The sequence below is a fragment of the Delphinus delphis genome, chromosome 14, assembly GCF_949987515.2.
Source record: "Delphinus delphis chromosome 14, mDelDel1.2, whole genome shotgun sequence".
Lineage (NCBI taxonomy): Eukaryota > Metazoa > Chordata > Mammalia > Artiodactyla > Delphinidae > Delphinus > Delphinus delphis.
The window spans coordinates 43,456,017-43,472,959 of NC_082696.1; the positions used below are offsets into that span (position 1 = coordinate 43,456,017).

Consider the following 16,943-nt stretch of genomic DNA (forward strand, 5'->3'; position numbering starts at 1 on the left):
TGCCACTTTCTCAGTGAGGCTGGACGTGACCATCTTATTTAAGTTACATTCTTACCACGCACGACCACCACCATTCCCTAACCCCCTCCGGGGTTTTATTTTTCTTCATGGCACTTACAACCCTTTAATCTACCACACAACTTACTTATTTCTTTTGTGTGCCTGGCTCCCCCTTCTAGAATGTAAGCTCCGTGAGGGCACTTTGCTTTCTGCTATATCCCCAACATCTAAGAGTGCCCAGCACTTAAGAAACAGAATATTTACTGAATAGATGAATTTCATGAATGTGTTAAGATGTAAACCTTTAAATACTCAGAGATAACTATACACATAGTTAGATAGCTATATAACTACATAAAAAGAAGCAATAAAAATCTTTTGTGGGGCTTCCCTGGTGGCGCAGTGGTTGAGAGTCCGCCTGCCGATGCAGGGGACACGGGTTCGTGCCCCGGTCCGGGAAGATCCCACATGCCGCGGAGCGGCTGGGCCCGTGAGCCATGGCCGCTGAGCCTGCGCGTCCGGAGCCTGTGCTCCGCAACGGGAGAGGCCACAGCAGTGAGAGGCCCGCGTACCGCAAAAAAAAAAAAAAAAAAAAAAAAAAAAAAAAAAATCTTTTGTGTACCAAGATAAACATTTTGGAGGTAAACTATACTACAATGCTTGAACCTTTGAAGGTTGCTGAGGGCGATTCTTATGGAGTTTACTGAGAGCTGCCCCCTGCCCTGTGCCCTCCCAACACTTGCTAGGCACAAAGCTCCATGCCCACCCTCGGCTGTGGCTGGCTCCTGCACCCCCAAGCCTGCCATGCCCTTGTCAATGTGCCTGGCCCGCCTCTGACCGCAGTCCACTCGCTGAGCATCCCCTGCTGTTTCCTAGCATTCCATGAGTGGTTTTCATGGGTTTTCTCAGGGTCTTTCCTAAATGCCACCTCAAAACTTTCAGCCCCTCTTGCACAGGATTAGACATCCCGTCCCTCCCCTCTCTCCTCAAGCCAAGACTGGCCAGGCCTCCCTTTCTGCGGGATAACTATTTCGGTGCCAAGACTTTTACTGAGGTTCTTCTGTTTTCAAATTTAAAGTGATTCCCTTCAAGTCCCCACTTTCAACCACATTCCCAAAGATTATCATCATTATTTAACGGTTTGGTTTAAGCGCTTTATTAGTGCTACTATTTGGAAATTTTTAAAAAATCCTCTGTACTGCCAACGTTTCTTTTATGTAGAGATGTCAAAATAATAAGGATACTTTCCAATGAATTATTCTTCCTTTCACACCTACACTATTCCTATTATCTTGTGCTAAAAACTTCTTATGATGAGCTTTTATGTATCTGTCTATAAAATGTTACTAGTCAAGAAACAATTTTTAAGGAAAAGCTTCACTAGACTGCTGGAGACCATGCATGCTGTGCAGAACAAGACAATAATTTCTGAACTGATGGTCACAGATCCACAGGCCAAAAAACATGCTCCTGCCAGAAACACCCCAATTCAGGGCCTGAAATGCCAGATATTTAATATTTGTGCCTGTGTGTATATTCAAGGTCATGAACGTTTAACTTGGTGTCTATATCTGCTCATGGCCAGATTTTACCTAGCTATTTCTTTTGGTCAAACCCGACCTGAGTTCTCTTCATCCATCGTGGAGAAAAGTCCTTTTCCACTAATCTTATGTCTTAGACTTTCTTCTCATGTCTTGTCCTAAATGAACATGGTGATGAGATGACCACCTGTCAGGTGATTCCTGAGTTAAATGGAGCAAGGGATGGTGCAGAGATGACTTGAAATGCTTTCAAATTAAAGATTTTGTGAAGCAACTTTGACTCTTTCAGTGATACATCCTCTGTTGTGCTCTCCCATGGAGACCGAATGCCGTTCTCCCCAAGCCATAAGCAAGATGGGAGCTAGCCTCTTCCATTCCTGGGGCCATCTTAGTTCTCTCAGTGACTCGCCAGGGGTGACTCTCCTGACACTTTCATCACCTGCAATCACTATCTGTCTCTGTACTCTTTTTAATCTTCACAGGTCATTTTTATTGTTTGGCGATATTTCTAACTCCCTCAGTGATTCGGGAACCTCAATCGCATTTATCCTTTCTACCTTGATCCCTAATATAAACCTGGTAGGCAGCAACTTCTATCTTACATCACTCAGATGCATATCTACCCACTTATTCATTTCCAGCTAACTTCTCAGTAAAATCTTTACTCTGATACTTTAGATTTTTGCCTCTTTCCAAAAGCATTCCATTCTTCCTTTATCACCTATACTTTGGGACGGTGACATATCATCCACATTTACAGAGAAAACTGAAATTATCCAGTGCAAGTATAATGTCCCTAAACTTCTCTTAATGTCTTTATCTCTAATCCTAAATGGAAAGAAGTCACAGAAAGTCCATGTTGAAAAGAAAGAAGAGGGCTTCCCTGGTGGCACAGTGGTTAAGAGTCTGCCTGCCGATGCAGGGGACACGGGTTCGTGCCCCGGTCCGGGAAGATCCCACATGCCGCGGAGCGGCTGGGCCCGTGAGCCATGGCCGCTGAGCCTGCGCGTCCGGAGCCTGTGCTCCGCAACGGGAGAGGCCGCAACAGTGAGAGGCCCACGTAACGCAAAAAAAAAAAAAAAAAAAAAAAAAGATGTAACTTGAAATCTGTAATGGGTTGAATTGGGTCCTGCAAAAATTCATATGTTGGAGTTATAATACCCAATACACCAAAATGTGACCTTATTTGGAAACAGGGTCATTGCAGATATAATTAAGATATAATAATTATAATTAAGTTAAGATGAAATCTTACTGGAGTCGGATGGGCTCCTAATCCGACTGTTATCTTTATGAAAAGGGGAAGTTTGGAGACAGAAACACACACACAGGGAGAATGCCACGTCAAGATAAAGCTAGAGATCAGGGTGAAGCATCTACCAGCCAAGAAATACCAAAGATCGACAGAAACCACCAGAAGCTGGGAGAGGCATGGAACGGATTCTCCTTCATGGCCTTGGAAGGAACCAATCCTGCTGACAAGTTGCTTTTGGACTTCTGGCCTCCAGAACTGTGAGACAATAAATTTCTGTTGTGAAAGCCACCCAGTTTGAGGCACTGTGTTACAGCAGCCCTAACGAACTATACATAGTCCTAGCTCTACAGTTTTCTCATTTCTAAAGTAGGGATCGTAATTCTTATTATATCTACACCAAAGGCTGCTAGAAACAATAAACACATATAGTGCTTACCAAGTCCTAGGAACTATGCTGAGTACTCCATATGGGTTAACTCATTTAATCTTCACCACAGTGCCATAATATAGACACTAGTATCATCTCCTTTTCACAGCTGAGGAAACTGAGGCACCGACATAATAAGTAAGTCACATAGAAAGTGAAGCAGCCAAGATATAAACCTAGGCAGTCTGCTAATATTACCCATGATATAACTATCTTTGTAAACCATAAAGTTCCTCCCAAATTAATCACCATCATCATATCACTTTCTTATTCAAGAGCCTCGATACACAAAGCAAAATGAACAAGTTTCTCCTCCAAGAGCTTCCACAGTCTAGTTCTGGCCCACCTTTTCAACATTATCATTCATTTCCTCCCTACACAAGCTCTCCCTTCACACTTACCTGTTCATCCTTGCTTGAGCACAACTCATATTTTTGTCCTTGATTCCCTCTGTTACTCTCTCTGGGGGTTCCCTCTACGGGCACTACTTCAAATGCATACCTTTCTCAAAGAACACAGTGCTATGTATGAAGCTTTCCCTAGCAACTCCATCCATAAGTGGTCTCCCCTATGGCCCCATATATGCATTGCTCAATACTCTTTGGGAATTCAGGGATGATGTCAACCAAGAAAGTGCTGATGCCATCGTATAACATGACAAAAGAAAGAAAATATTAACACAAACCACTAAAGAAAAAGGAAGTAAGGGAATTCCCTGGTGGTCCAGTAGTTAGGGCTCCGTGTTTCCATGGCAGGGGGCATGGGTTCGATCCCTGGTCCGGGAACTCATATCCCGCAAGACAAAAAATCAAAGAAAGAAAAAGGAGGTAAGTTTGCATGAGAATTACAAAGTACTACTTAAATTTACAGAAGTTAATACTTCCGGCTGAGTTGAAGAAGGAAGGATGCACTGAGGAGGTGGTATCTGAATTGGGCCCTAAAAAGGAGTCAATATGCACACTGAGTTACTTGAAGGTACTTGTTATCTTCTTTTCTCACATTTATTGTCAGTCCTCTCTGGCTCCAAAAGGGATTTGAGGCAGATCTCACCTGCTCAAGTATAAGCTGGTAGAAGGCAGGGGTCTGAGTCTTCTTTGTCTTTCCTATGGTGTCATGCACCAATGATTACATGCAACACAGGCCTTCAAAAATATTTGTGGAAAAGAATGAAAGAGTATACAAAGAAGGTAAGGACAAAAGGAGAGAGAATGTCATAAAAGGAGACAAGTGAATTCCCATGATTTTTCTAAGAAGTTCTCCTTGACCTGGCAGCCACCCCATTCCTTTGCTCACTCCTCTTCCTGTGCCTTTGCTTAGCTGGCGGGCTCTGCTTGCAATGCTTTCTCCCCTCCCCTTTCTGGCATAAAAATCCTCTGAGGCCCAATTCACTCTCCCCTTCCTAGCTGAGTATTCTCTGCCCACGTAAGCCTCACAGACATCTTCCTTCCTGCAATCCTGCTGCATGCATTTGTCTCTGTTCAACACTTAATTGTTCTCATAAAGTTTCATATTTAGTTATAGTTTTATAGCTCCTGAAGGCTGGAAACCATGTCATATTTCTTTTGCATGCCGCCCCTCTTTGCCTCCACCCAGACGTCCCCTCAAACACAGAAGTACCTGGCAAGTACTCGCTGAATGACTAAATCCTTTCAGTATTTCTATTGCTAAAGTAGAACGTTCTTTCATCTGACTTTCCAGGTTCAAAAGTACATTGAAAAAAAGTTATATATCAAAGCATTCATTTCTGATAACACAGATTTATCTTTTCTAAAACTTGCAATCACTGAAACAAACTTCAGTGGCTTCACCAACAAGAAAAAAGGATGTAAACACACAAAGAAGGGTCTGTTACATAACCACCCTAATACTTCTAGCTCCACTCAACTTCTTTAGGCGCAGAATTGATCATTTTATGGCAATTTAGTAGTATAAATACTGCCAACAGATTTCTTCCCCAAGAAAGAGATACTGAAAGTGGTCCAACTTATCCTAAAACTTGCCAGATGAAATTTCACAAGTAGAGGTGAAACAGAATTTTTAAAGTTCCCACAGCACATACTCAAATACCATTTGTTAATTTGAATATTATACAGAATAACTCTATGCAAGTCACAGTAAATCTAAAAACTGTAATGGTGAAAATCTTAGAACCCTAGCAGAGCATGTGGTAAACAAGATGAATCTAATCTGAACAATACTGGTTTCCTTAGAAAAAAAGGTGGATCTTAAAATTTCACACTAGAGTTTAAGAAAGGATAATTTGAACTATTGCATAAAAGTAACAGATCGATTCTTATCTTGCTCTCTACTCCTCCTGGGTTCTCATTAGAGCCAACAGGCTCTAACTTGTAAAAGACTTACATTAAAGACAGAGGAATAAAAGAAATTAACCTCACAACTAAGGGAGACACTAAAAGACACTTTTACCTAAGTTAACTCTGCAGGCTTTTCAGTGATTCCAAGAACCAGTTTCCTCTGAGAAAGGTAATTGTGAAAAACATTTCAAAATTGCTTTGAAACTATGGGCTGTGAAACTAAGTAGAAACATTTAATTCCAGTTGCCAAAGACACTGACATTGTTGGGCTCCACTTCTTGACATCCCCCAAACCCACTGACCCAACATTGGCTAAGCGTGCATTTTCCAATACCTTTTGCAGCATCGCTATGAGCCTGCTTTTAAGATGATTACATCTTAAGTCCTACCTAATTTTCTTACTGAGAAAAAACACAACTGGTCTGACACCACAAATTAATTCTACTAGATTGCAGTATGTCAAAGGGACAAAGGAGCCAACTGAAAGAGTACCCAAATTGTTTGAATTTGGACCCAAATTCAGTCCAAAGCTGAAACAATTTGAGCAACAAAATAAATAAAATAGTTCTGGATTACAACCCAAAGTATAAAAACAATATCCATGAGTCCATACTGATATAAAAATGACTGAATAAATAAATACATGAGGGAGAAAAGACAAATCTTTTGTGCATAAGAATTCCAAATGTTCAGTGTAGATACGCTGCTCTTTCGGAAGTGGAGCATGACCTCCCCCTCCTTAAGTGTGGACTGTGTCTTCCTCCCAAAGAGGACAGTATGGACCAGGGGGAAAAGAATAACCTCACAGTAAGAAACCTGACAAACGCTATTTCAGCCGGGTGATCAAGGTCAACATCAGCCATGATAAGTCATATTTATGATCTGTACCCTTGATATGATGTGATGAAAATGGCACTTTACTTTTATGCTCTTCCTCCCCCAAACCTAAAACCCCAGTATTATAATGAGAAAAATACTAGACAAATCCCACTCGAGAGACATTTTTATATATATATATATATATATATTTTTTTTTTTTTTTTTTGGTACGCGGGCCTCTCACTGCTGTGGCCTCTCCCGTTGTGGAGCACAGGCTCCGGACGCGCAGGCTCAGCGGCCATGGCTCACGGGCCCAGCCGCTTCGCGGCATGTGGGATCTTCCCGGACTGGGGCACGAATCCGTGTCCCCTGCATCGGCAGGCGGACTCTCAACCACTGCGCCACCAGGGAAGCCCTCGAGAGACATTATAAAAATGCCTGACCAGTCCTTAAAATTGTCAAGGTCTTCAAACCCAAGGAAAGTCTAAGAAACTTTCACAGAAAATAGGAGCCTGAGGAGACATGCTATTGTAACTAAATATAATGTGGTGTCCTGGGTGAGATCCTGGAACAGAAATGGGATATTAGGTAAAAGATAAGAAAATTTGAATATAATTTAGTTTCGGTTTGGGGTTTTTTTTTTAACACTTCCTTATTTTCTGCCACTGCAAGATGCTCCAGAATCACCTTGTATATTTCCTGCCCAGTCCTAGAATCAGCCATTTCTCTAAGGAGCCCTGGTTACTTTTGTGAAGAATGATTTTAAAAACCAAGAACTGAGCGCTAGGTGTGCTCATTACCACCAGGGTATCATTGCTGCTTGTCCTTTGCAGCTGACACAGTGAGGAAATACATGCGTGTATACTAAACCATGTATATATAATACATGTATCTATAAACAATTCTAAATTTAACCATCTGTACTGATACTAAGCTAAACATGAGTTCACACTTAGTCTCCAGCTCTAATCCATTACAAGGATCATTCTGGCCTCCTCCCCTTCCTCTTCTGTAAACTCCTACTTCACTGTAGAAAAACTGGTTCACTATAGAAAAAATTTTTTCTGTTTCTTTAATTTTGTATCTATATGAGATGCTGGATGTTCACTAAATTTATTTCATGATGTAAGTCAAATCATTATGCTGTATACCTTTAACTTTTATACAGTGCTGTATGTCAATTATATCTCAATAAAACTGGAGAGGGAAAAAAAATTCTACTAGAGAGTCTATCTTCCTGAACAAAAATGAAGCAAAGTTCACATTGTTTCTATAAATGCTATTATTATTTTTAACCAAAATACTGCTATAAGAAGTTTGGAATATGAGGGAAGTTTCCAGACTCTTTCTGACATGGGCAACCTCTATGTTTTGACCACATGGCTAATGAATGCCCCATACATTCAGGTGACCACTGTTGCCAGTCTAGTTCTACTAGAAAAAATGGGGCAGGGAAAAGTAAAAGATATTACTGAAAGTCCAAATGGAACACCATAGTCTGATGCCAAGACCTTTTTAAACATTTTCTAAAATAAAAAAGAAATGTGGAGAAAAGTGACCTGTTTGGGGAGAAAACAGATTAAGCATAGAGGAGAGGAGTTTTCAGACACTGTAATGTGTATCTGTATGAAAGGTTGAAGCAGTCTTATATAGAATCAATATTTAACCAGTTAGCAAATACTTTGCTCTAATAAATAAAAATGCTAAGTAGAAACTATAAAAACAACTCGCATTTCAAACACTGAAACTGACCATTTCTTCTACATTCATATAATTAAGTCATTTTTAACTTCTAAGATTTTCAAATCCAGATGAGCAGAGGTCATAAAATTAGAACCCCAGAAGATAAATGCTAACATCCCTTCTGGACAACCTCACTTAAACCTCTCTAAACAGAGAAGAACTCAAAGGCCTCCTTCATAAATCCATTCTAAAGGTTAAAACATTCAGAAAAACTTCCCTGTATTTAGCATAAATCCCTCTTGATGCCTGCTCTACGGCGATTTCCTCTTCTTTTTCTTCAGGGAAGATGGAAAACAGCTGTTCAACATTCCCTTTCAGTCTCCTTTTTCCTTCCTGCCAGGCCCATTCCCCCCCTGGGAGCAGTGTAAACACTGCAGGTGATTCCTAAATCCAGCTGGCCCCTGCCCGATTATCCACGGGTCTGGTGAGCCTGGCCCCATCCATACCTCCTAGGATGATATCATTCAACTGCCAAGGCCCCAAGAAGAGCTCTTAACCAGAATTTGTGGAATTCCAGAAATCCACTACTTATAGTCTGTCCTCAGATATAGCCAAACAACAAAAAGAGCACCGTGTCAAGAAGAAAAGCTAACAGTCACAACTGTAAAGAAGGTAAGCGGTGTGATCCTGCAGCCAGGCCACCTTTACTACTGCTCTACCTGGTGTCAGGGTGTTGAGTGCACCTTGGCGTGAAACAATTTTAAACTACTTGATGATTTTTATCATGCAATTCTTGAGTTTCTTGTCACTGACACAACTTTCTGGGTGTAAGCTAACTTTAGAAATGCTATAACCCTTTCAATACTTCAATGTAAAGGACTACTCTAAATGAAGGTGTCAATTTGTAGTCTGTTATTTCTTTATATGAGTAATCTCTACCAGATTCACAACATAATCTACAGATTACTACATTTTACACTAAGACTTATATAACCAACCTAATGTTGTTATCTCCCACTTCAGGAATCGCTAACAAATATCTCCATTTTTCTTGCAATAGCAATTAGACTCCCACAGTAAAGCCAGTATATTGCCTGTGTACTTCATCAATAAAAATATTACAGACCCACAAGCTTGGTGAGCCCATTTCCTTTACAAGTTCTTTTTAAGAGTTATGAAATGCTGACTCAACTTTGTTGTGGTAGAACATCTGCACACATTAAATGCCTATTGCTTAGTAGCTAAGTTTGTTACACATGAGAAAAACGTAAAATCCTTGATTTAATCAACAGATTCACAACCCTATGGCATCTATGTATGCAATGAATATTTCAAATGGAAAAATTTAAATGACAGCTTTTTAAATGAGTGTGGACCTACTCAATTTCTTCTGAAAGATCATGTACACTAATTTAAACACACACAAGGAATTCTACTATGATTATCCTACTATTTTCCACATTTACTGGGGAGAAGAGAGGCACTATTAATTCCATAAATAATAGCAAAAAATGTTTCTGGCATGCAGACATATATATACACTCAGTTGCAAACTCTCTCTGACTCTGTCTAGGACAAAGCAGATGGGCACAACCTACAATGGATACGTCACATATATGTAATTGAGAGTTAACTGCATACATGTCTTTTGCTATATTTTTAAAAACAGGACTATACTTACCTAATGGTTATAACTATTCTCACATATAAAATGCCAAAACAAATCATGCTTATTATCAGGATGTTTATAGCTTCTACATATTACTAAAGAGGCAAATTCTGTTCTTTCAGAAATTACCTACTAACATTTGATGACAACACTTACCAAGATCATGTGTATGGAACACCCCAAGGGAGTCGAAACAAATAGAAGGAAATTCAGCGGTAATCTTAAAGCACATCAAAATTCATAGTGTTATTCGGAATTAAGAACTGAACTCCATTCAAGAAATAAACAGATGGCCTCAACAATCTTTTCTTCTCTTCCCAAAGTAAAATCATTCCCTTTTATTTTCTGTGATATTCAACAGATTCTCTGAATATTCTACCTCCTGCAGGTTTATACTCTTCTGGGCATCTGACAGAGGATCTGAAATCCACACCCTCAACAGGCTGGAGCTTGCTGAGACAAGCAGAAGGAAGCAACACAATTGGTAAAGCACCCAAAAACCTGAAGCCAGCTAATGAGAGCTGAGCAATGAGCCTAGGGTTTTGTGGGAATTAGAAGGGGCCCCAGGATGGAAGCCTGACGAGGATGAGAAGAGATAGGCAGAGTGAGAGGAGAGAGCTGTGGGAAGAGGGTCTGTAAACAGCCAGTTTACGGAAGCCTGGGAAGCACATAAGCATTCCAGGGAGCTGACAGTTCAGGGACAGTAATGAGTAAGCGGGATAATAAATTAGATCTGTAGGAAAATGAAATATAAGAGTCTTTAACAACATGAATGTGGAGTCATAAAGGAGAAAAGTAGAATTACATACGCCATTTAGGTTAATCTCATGTTTAAGGTAGACCACTAATTACTTGCAAATGAGAGACAACAGGTCTTCCCTGGCGGCGCAATGGTTGAGAATCTGCCTGCCAAAGCAGAGGACACGGGTTTCGAGCCCTGGTCCAGGAAGATCCCACGTGCCGCGGAGCAACTAAGCCCATGAGCCACAACTACTGAGCCTGCGCTCTAGAGCCCACAAGCCGCAGCTACTGAACCCCGCACGCCTAGAGCCCGTGCTCAGCAACAAAGAGAAGCCACTGCAATGAGAAGCCTGTGCACTGCAATAAACAGTTGCCCCCACTCGCCACGACTAGAGAGAGAGCCCACGCACAACAGGGAAGACCCAATGCAGCCAAAAATAAAATAAATTTTAAAAAAATGAGAGATAAGTCTCTTACTTCCATGGTATTTCCATTTCTACACCCCTAAAATGAGGATAAGACACCTGCTCTACATCACTCTCCATTTCCACTAGGCTAAAATATCAGAATATTAGAATTATTTGAAAAAATATTAAATTACTAGTCAGTTTTAAAATGCAAGCATTCACGTAGCTGTATGACCTATCAAGAACTCTTCCTTCAATTGTCTAAATGTATATGAATTCATAAGAGTTTATTAACGCTAGTTTCTCCTCTTAATCGCGTCCACAATACTTCCTAATTTTCTTTCCAGTATGATTCTTCCCTGCAATATCTCTCCACCATCCCCTAACCAAACCACTCTTCCATATGCAACTAGAAGTTGTGAAACAATAAAGTTAGATGGGTCAGAACTTGGGACTACATTTATTAACTAACATATATAGAAAGATTTTCTTTAAAGAAAAATTGCTTCAATTAAAAATATTATCCACTTAATGCAAAGTTTGATTTTTAACATCTTTCTTGGAGTATGATTGCTTTACAATGGTGTGTTAGTTTCTGCTGTATAACAAAGTGAATCAGCTATACATATACATATATCCCCATATCCCCTCCCTCTTGCACCTCCCTCCCACCCTCCCTATCCCACCCCTCTAGGTGGTCACAAAGCACCAAGCTGATCTCCCAGTCCTATGCAGCTGCTTCCCACTAGCTATCTATTTTACATTTGGTAGTGTATAGGTGTCAATGCTACTCTTTCTCTTTATCCCAGCTTACCCTTCCCCCTCCCCGAGTCCAACTCCATTCTCTACCTCTGCATCTTTATTCCTGTCCTGCCCCTAGGTTCATCAGAACTATATTTTTTTTGCAAAGTTTAATTTTTAAAATATAATTTCCTATTAGAGTTGGGCATTAGAGTTGGCAAGACTTTTTGAACTTCATCCATTTCTAATTATTGCTATCACCAAATAGAAGCATGGATCAGTGCCTCTGGAATCTAGGACTTTAATCTCTACTTTCATTCTGCCCTTAATTAATCATATGAATTTTACTGGAAAATAATTTCTTTTTGGTACTCTGGGCTTACACGCTTGCCTAATTCCCATGCTGGGCACTGACTCAGGTTTAGAGGATTACACTGCGTCATCCAAATACCTACTGGTAATTTGGTGACCACCAAAGAGTTTTATTCTCCAAATCACTGTAGGTGAAGATAATGTAATTCCAAGATGAGAAAACCCTAAGGCATTTTATAATATAGTAATAAGAACTGTCCTGCCCTCCGCTTGGACCCATTATTTCAGAAGGGTTGCTGGACATGGAATCTCTGCCTTACCCACTCCTTCATAATAGTAAAGATCCAGCCCCTCTCAGTAAATGGAATAAAAGTATCCACTATAATGATGGAGTTCCCTGGACCAGACATTCTTGATCTCCTCAAAGGCCTGCCACAAACATATCCCAGGACAATAACAGTATTTCTTTTTTTTTTTTTTTTAAATGGAGGAGGGTGAAAAAAGGATAAGAAAATGTGTTATGTCTAGGACTCAAACATGCAAATGATTTAAGTAATATTTAACACATGCTGCAAATACAAAAGGCTAGTCCTTTAGTAGTTTCTTTACCCCTTTGGAACACGAAGGTTACTGATATATTACAACCCAAATTTAAATGTATCTTTCTTTATTCCTCTCCATCATTTGTTGAAATCATAATAGAGTGGATCTCATGTAATTTCTTTCATGAACATGTAATTTCTTTCATGCCTTAGTGTAATCCAAGGCAAGTAGAAATAAATACCAAAATATTCTGCTACAAATAATATTAAGAAATGTATAAACAAATATTTTTTTGTTTAATTGCAGAATGCATTTTCATCTATGATCTTAAAACACTTTTTCAGAGATTAAAAAAATCTTTATAATGAGGTATTGGGAAGGGTGGGGCAACATCTGCGAAGCTAAGAACTTTCCCTCCTGGATGGCCACCAGATCAAGGCAGTACTGTGGGATATTGGACTGGAAAACAAATATCATTGAAAACCTGTAATTAGCTAATTTGTGGAATAATTTTATAAACACTAAAGTAGATGCACACAAAAATATTAGGTATTATGATGGTCCTGACCTCATGTGGCAAACCTAGCTAACTTCTTACCCAGTGTCTTTCCATAACCAGGCCCCTAACCTCAGATGGAGGAACTTTAAACAGCTTCTACCCAGCAGGACCAGGAAGGTGCTAATAATCCCCTCAGTGACAAAGGCCTAAATCGTATTCTGTGGCAAATTTCCCTCTTTATCCACATTTCTTTTTTTTGAGAATTCCATTTTACTTGGTAACTGTACTATCGATACTTTTTAACCTGAATGTAAAAATGTACTATGTAGGCCACTGTCTTTATTTAACGAAAGCTAGACGACACTAATACTGACATCATATACCAATTAATGAAAAATGATGCTTCCCAAGCCCAGACTCTCAGGTGCTGCTTATTTATGGTTTCTCCCTTTCTACCTTAAGAGCTTGGGGAGAGCCGGGGCAGTTTCTTATATCCTTCCGTATGTTTCCTAAGTAAACAGCACTGTCTTGCACTTATTGCTGAACCCACACAGGTCACTAGATGATGGAGGCATCAAATTCAATATTTTCTCTTCTCCAGTTATACTAGAACACATCTTACCTGCACACTTCATAAAAGGACACGTATCTGTATGGGACCTTGTAGTACATGACACACAAATACTCAGATAATGCTGTATTTTATTTTTTCCATGCACATTATGAACAATTTGGGGATCCCATTTTAGAAGTAGTGTCAGAATATTCTATAAAACATTGCACATAGGGACTTCCCTGGTGGTGCAGTGGTTAAGAATCCGCCTGCCAATGCAGGGAACACGAGTTCGAGCCCTGGTCCGGGAAGATCCCACATGCCGCGGAGCAACTAAGCCCGGCCACCACAGCTACTGAGCCTGCGCTCTAGGGCCCGCAAGCCACAACTACTGAGCCCACGTGCCACAACTACTGAGCTCATGTGCCTAGAACCCGTGCTCTGCAACAAAAGAAGCCACCACAATCAGAAGCCCACGCATCGCGACGAAGAGTAGCCCCTGCTCGCAACTAGAGAAAGGCCGTGTGCAGCAACGAAGACCCAACACAACCAAAAATAAAATAAAATAAAATAATAATAAAAAACATTGCACATAATATTTCATTTCCTACGGGTTATCATTTATTGAGAAATTTTTAAAAACTGAAGAAAAGGAAATTCCTGAAAGGTTAACTCTATAATGTGAAAAATAAAATACTCAAAAAAAACCTGTTTTGAAACTATTTCTCAGTGAGAACGTCCCTTCTCAAATTTAATGTAACATTAACTAAACCATGACTAATGAAAAAACGTTTTAAAAAACTTTATAACACGGAGATTCCCAGAAATTAAAAGTGGCATTTCCTGATCTAAGGAATTCCAGGTAAATGAGGTTCACCTACTTTTTTTTAAGCAATGGATTCGGTTTCAGCTCTAATGCCCGAGAGCCTAAGCAGAGGCTGATGCCTCAAATGAGCAATGAAAATGAGAAAGTTCTCGGGTCACAAACTTAGCTCAGATTCCAGCCGCGACAGATCTTGCGCCCATGTGGCATTGCTCACAGAGCTTCCCAGCCTGTGAGTCAAGCACGTCCCAGCCCCACCCTACCACCAGGGGCTGCCAGGGAGTGAGGTTTACCAACAATTTCTCCAAGTGTCTGCGGAGCCGGGCGGCTCTGGAATCCAGCGCCTGGGGGAGGCTCGGGACGTGCCTGCCCAGCTTCCACAATCGCAGAGGCGGGCTGCCAGCGCCAGCGTCGGCACCCACGACCACTACCACCCCCAATTAACGGAGAGATGCAGGGAAAGGAGGGCGCGAAGCTGTGCCAGGCTACCGGGCAGAGGGAAGCCGGAGCCCCCGGCCGTCCAGGAAATCGCTGCTGGGCCGGCCGGACCCGACGCACCGAAAGTGATCTGAGTTCTTATGGTGCGCCCGGCTCTGCGCTGGGCGCTCGAGGGCTGGGAAGGGACTAAAAGCTGCCCCGCCGCCGGGGAAACCCACGGCTCCGGCTTCACGCCTCGCGCGCCCTCCAGGAGCCCAGCGGAACCGGGCTCGGGCGCGCAGCTCGCGGCGCTCTGCGCCCGGCGGGGGACGTGGCTCTTCGCGTGCCTCCCGCCGGCGCCCGGCCACCCGCCCGAATCTCCGGAAGAAAGTTGCGCCGCGCGGGGCCCAGAGCGGCGCCCGCCGCGCGCCCCTGCCCACCACTCGCGCGCCCCTCCGCTTACCGCTCCCCGCCGCGGCTTCGTCCTCTCGGGCGTCGCCTCCCAGCTTGGGCCCAGGCTCCGGAAGCCCTTCCCGGCCCCCCTCACTCCAGGGCGCCCGGGCCCCCGGCGCCCTCGGAGCCGAGCCCTCAGCGCGCCCGCCGCGCCATGGGTGCGGGTGGGCGCCGCGCCACAGGATGCGCCGCTGCAGCCTCGGGCGGCGCTACTGCGAGCCGGGCCGGCGCGGGCGGGTGGGGTGTGGGCGAAAGGGGAGGAGGGCGGGACGCGGCGGGCGCTGAGGCTCAGCTGCAGGGAGGAGGAAACCGCAACGTCACCAGCGCCCCGGGAGGCGAGGACGGGGAGGGAGAAACGGGGACCCCTTCCCGCCGCCGGACCCCGACCTCCGGCCCGCCCCTCTTTCTCTTCCTCCTCCTCTCCCGGGACTCGCGGCTCTCGGCCTTCCCCTCCACTCGGGCCCCGACTCCACGCACCCCTACCCTGCCAGGCCTCTTTGGCTTCAACTTGCTCTAGTTTCTAATGACCCCACGCGCTTCGGGTTCAACTCTAGAATCGCCCCCAAGCGAAGGGTACTTTTGGAGGCCCGAGGGGAGGAGCTGATGCTTCCATAGAGCTCCGGGAGAGGAAACCGTTTTCCTCCAACGTTGAGAACTTTACCACCGAGGCTGTTACCCACTCCCCTCGCCTTTTCCAAAATTGTTACCCCTCCGTTTCTCCCGAATTCGGTTTTACTCTCTTCTCAGACAGAAGGGTGGAAATCACCTATTTAGAAGCGGTCCTCGCCTTAACCGTACTAACAAAATACAGTAAAGCCAAAAGCACTGAACCCTGCAAACTGAACGGATGTTAATCAAAGGTAAAGGGTCAGGAACAGAACACTTGATATATACAACGCACAAGAGGAAATTTAATTTACCTTATCTCCTAGGCCTGGGTGGACGAGGGAGAGAAAGAGAGAGAGACCGACTCCCCTCATCCGTCTGAGTTTTTCAGGTGGAGGATTTGCAACCTTAGTAGTCACAGCCCCTTTGGAGAAGTTTCCTGCCTTCTCTTCCAGCAGCCATTGCACACAGCCTGATCCAACCTGGCCTCAGGAAAGTGGCAGACAAGACCAGGGCCGTCACCGCAGGGCTTCCTCAGCCTTGGCTTGTAATTAACCTGCCAGAGCTAGGCGGTACAGTGACAGATGTTCATCCATTCTTTAGCACTAGAGATGTTTTACCTGAGAGCAGTGCTTTTCTCCCTTGCTTCTCCCATGCTTTGTTTGAGTTCTGAAGGGCCACCTCCTTCCATTTTCCCATCCTCAGAGTATCTCAAGACCTACAGAGTAGTTTCCCTCAGGCCACATTAGAAAGAAATGTGGATGTCGAGTTTTATGCTTCTTTTTTTCAGAAATTGCATTTGGAGAGAAATTCCTTACAAAATGGTCAAGAGGAAGTGGTTTTGTTAAAATATTTTAAATGTTCACTCAAGTAAACCACTAATTTGCATAAACTTCCAGATGTTTTGGAGGTGGACTGTGGAGGAGATAAGGGGCTCTAGAACTTAAAACTAGTTTAATCTGGTTTAAATCCTCATTTTGCAATTTACTACGAGGGTCCTTGGAAAACTAACCTCAGAGCCTCCGTCTTCTCATCTGTAATGTAGAGATATAATACCTCCATCGAACAGCTATAGAGAAGATACAATAAAAATATTGAATATTTGAGTTACTACATGCCAGATACTGTGCTAAGAGATT

At 42.8% G+C, this 16,943-nt stretch overlaps 1 protein-coding gene across 1 annotated transcript in view; it reads right to left on the reverse strand.

Moving 5' to 3' along the window:
• The window catches only part of DSE (dermatan sulfate epimerase), a 69,365-nt gene extending 53,975 nt beyond the window's left edge, over window positions 1-15,390 (reverse strand). The window contains exon 1 of the mRNA XM_060030056.1: window positions 15,209-15,390. The gene's annotated coding sequence lies outside the window, so the exon portion shown is untranslated. The remainder of the gene's footprint in view (window positions 1-15,208) is intronic.
• Between the last annotated feature and the right edge of the window lie 1,553 nt (window positions 15,391-16,943).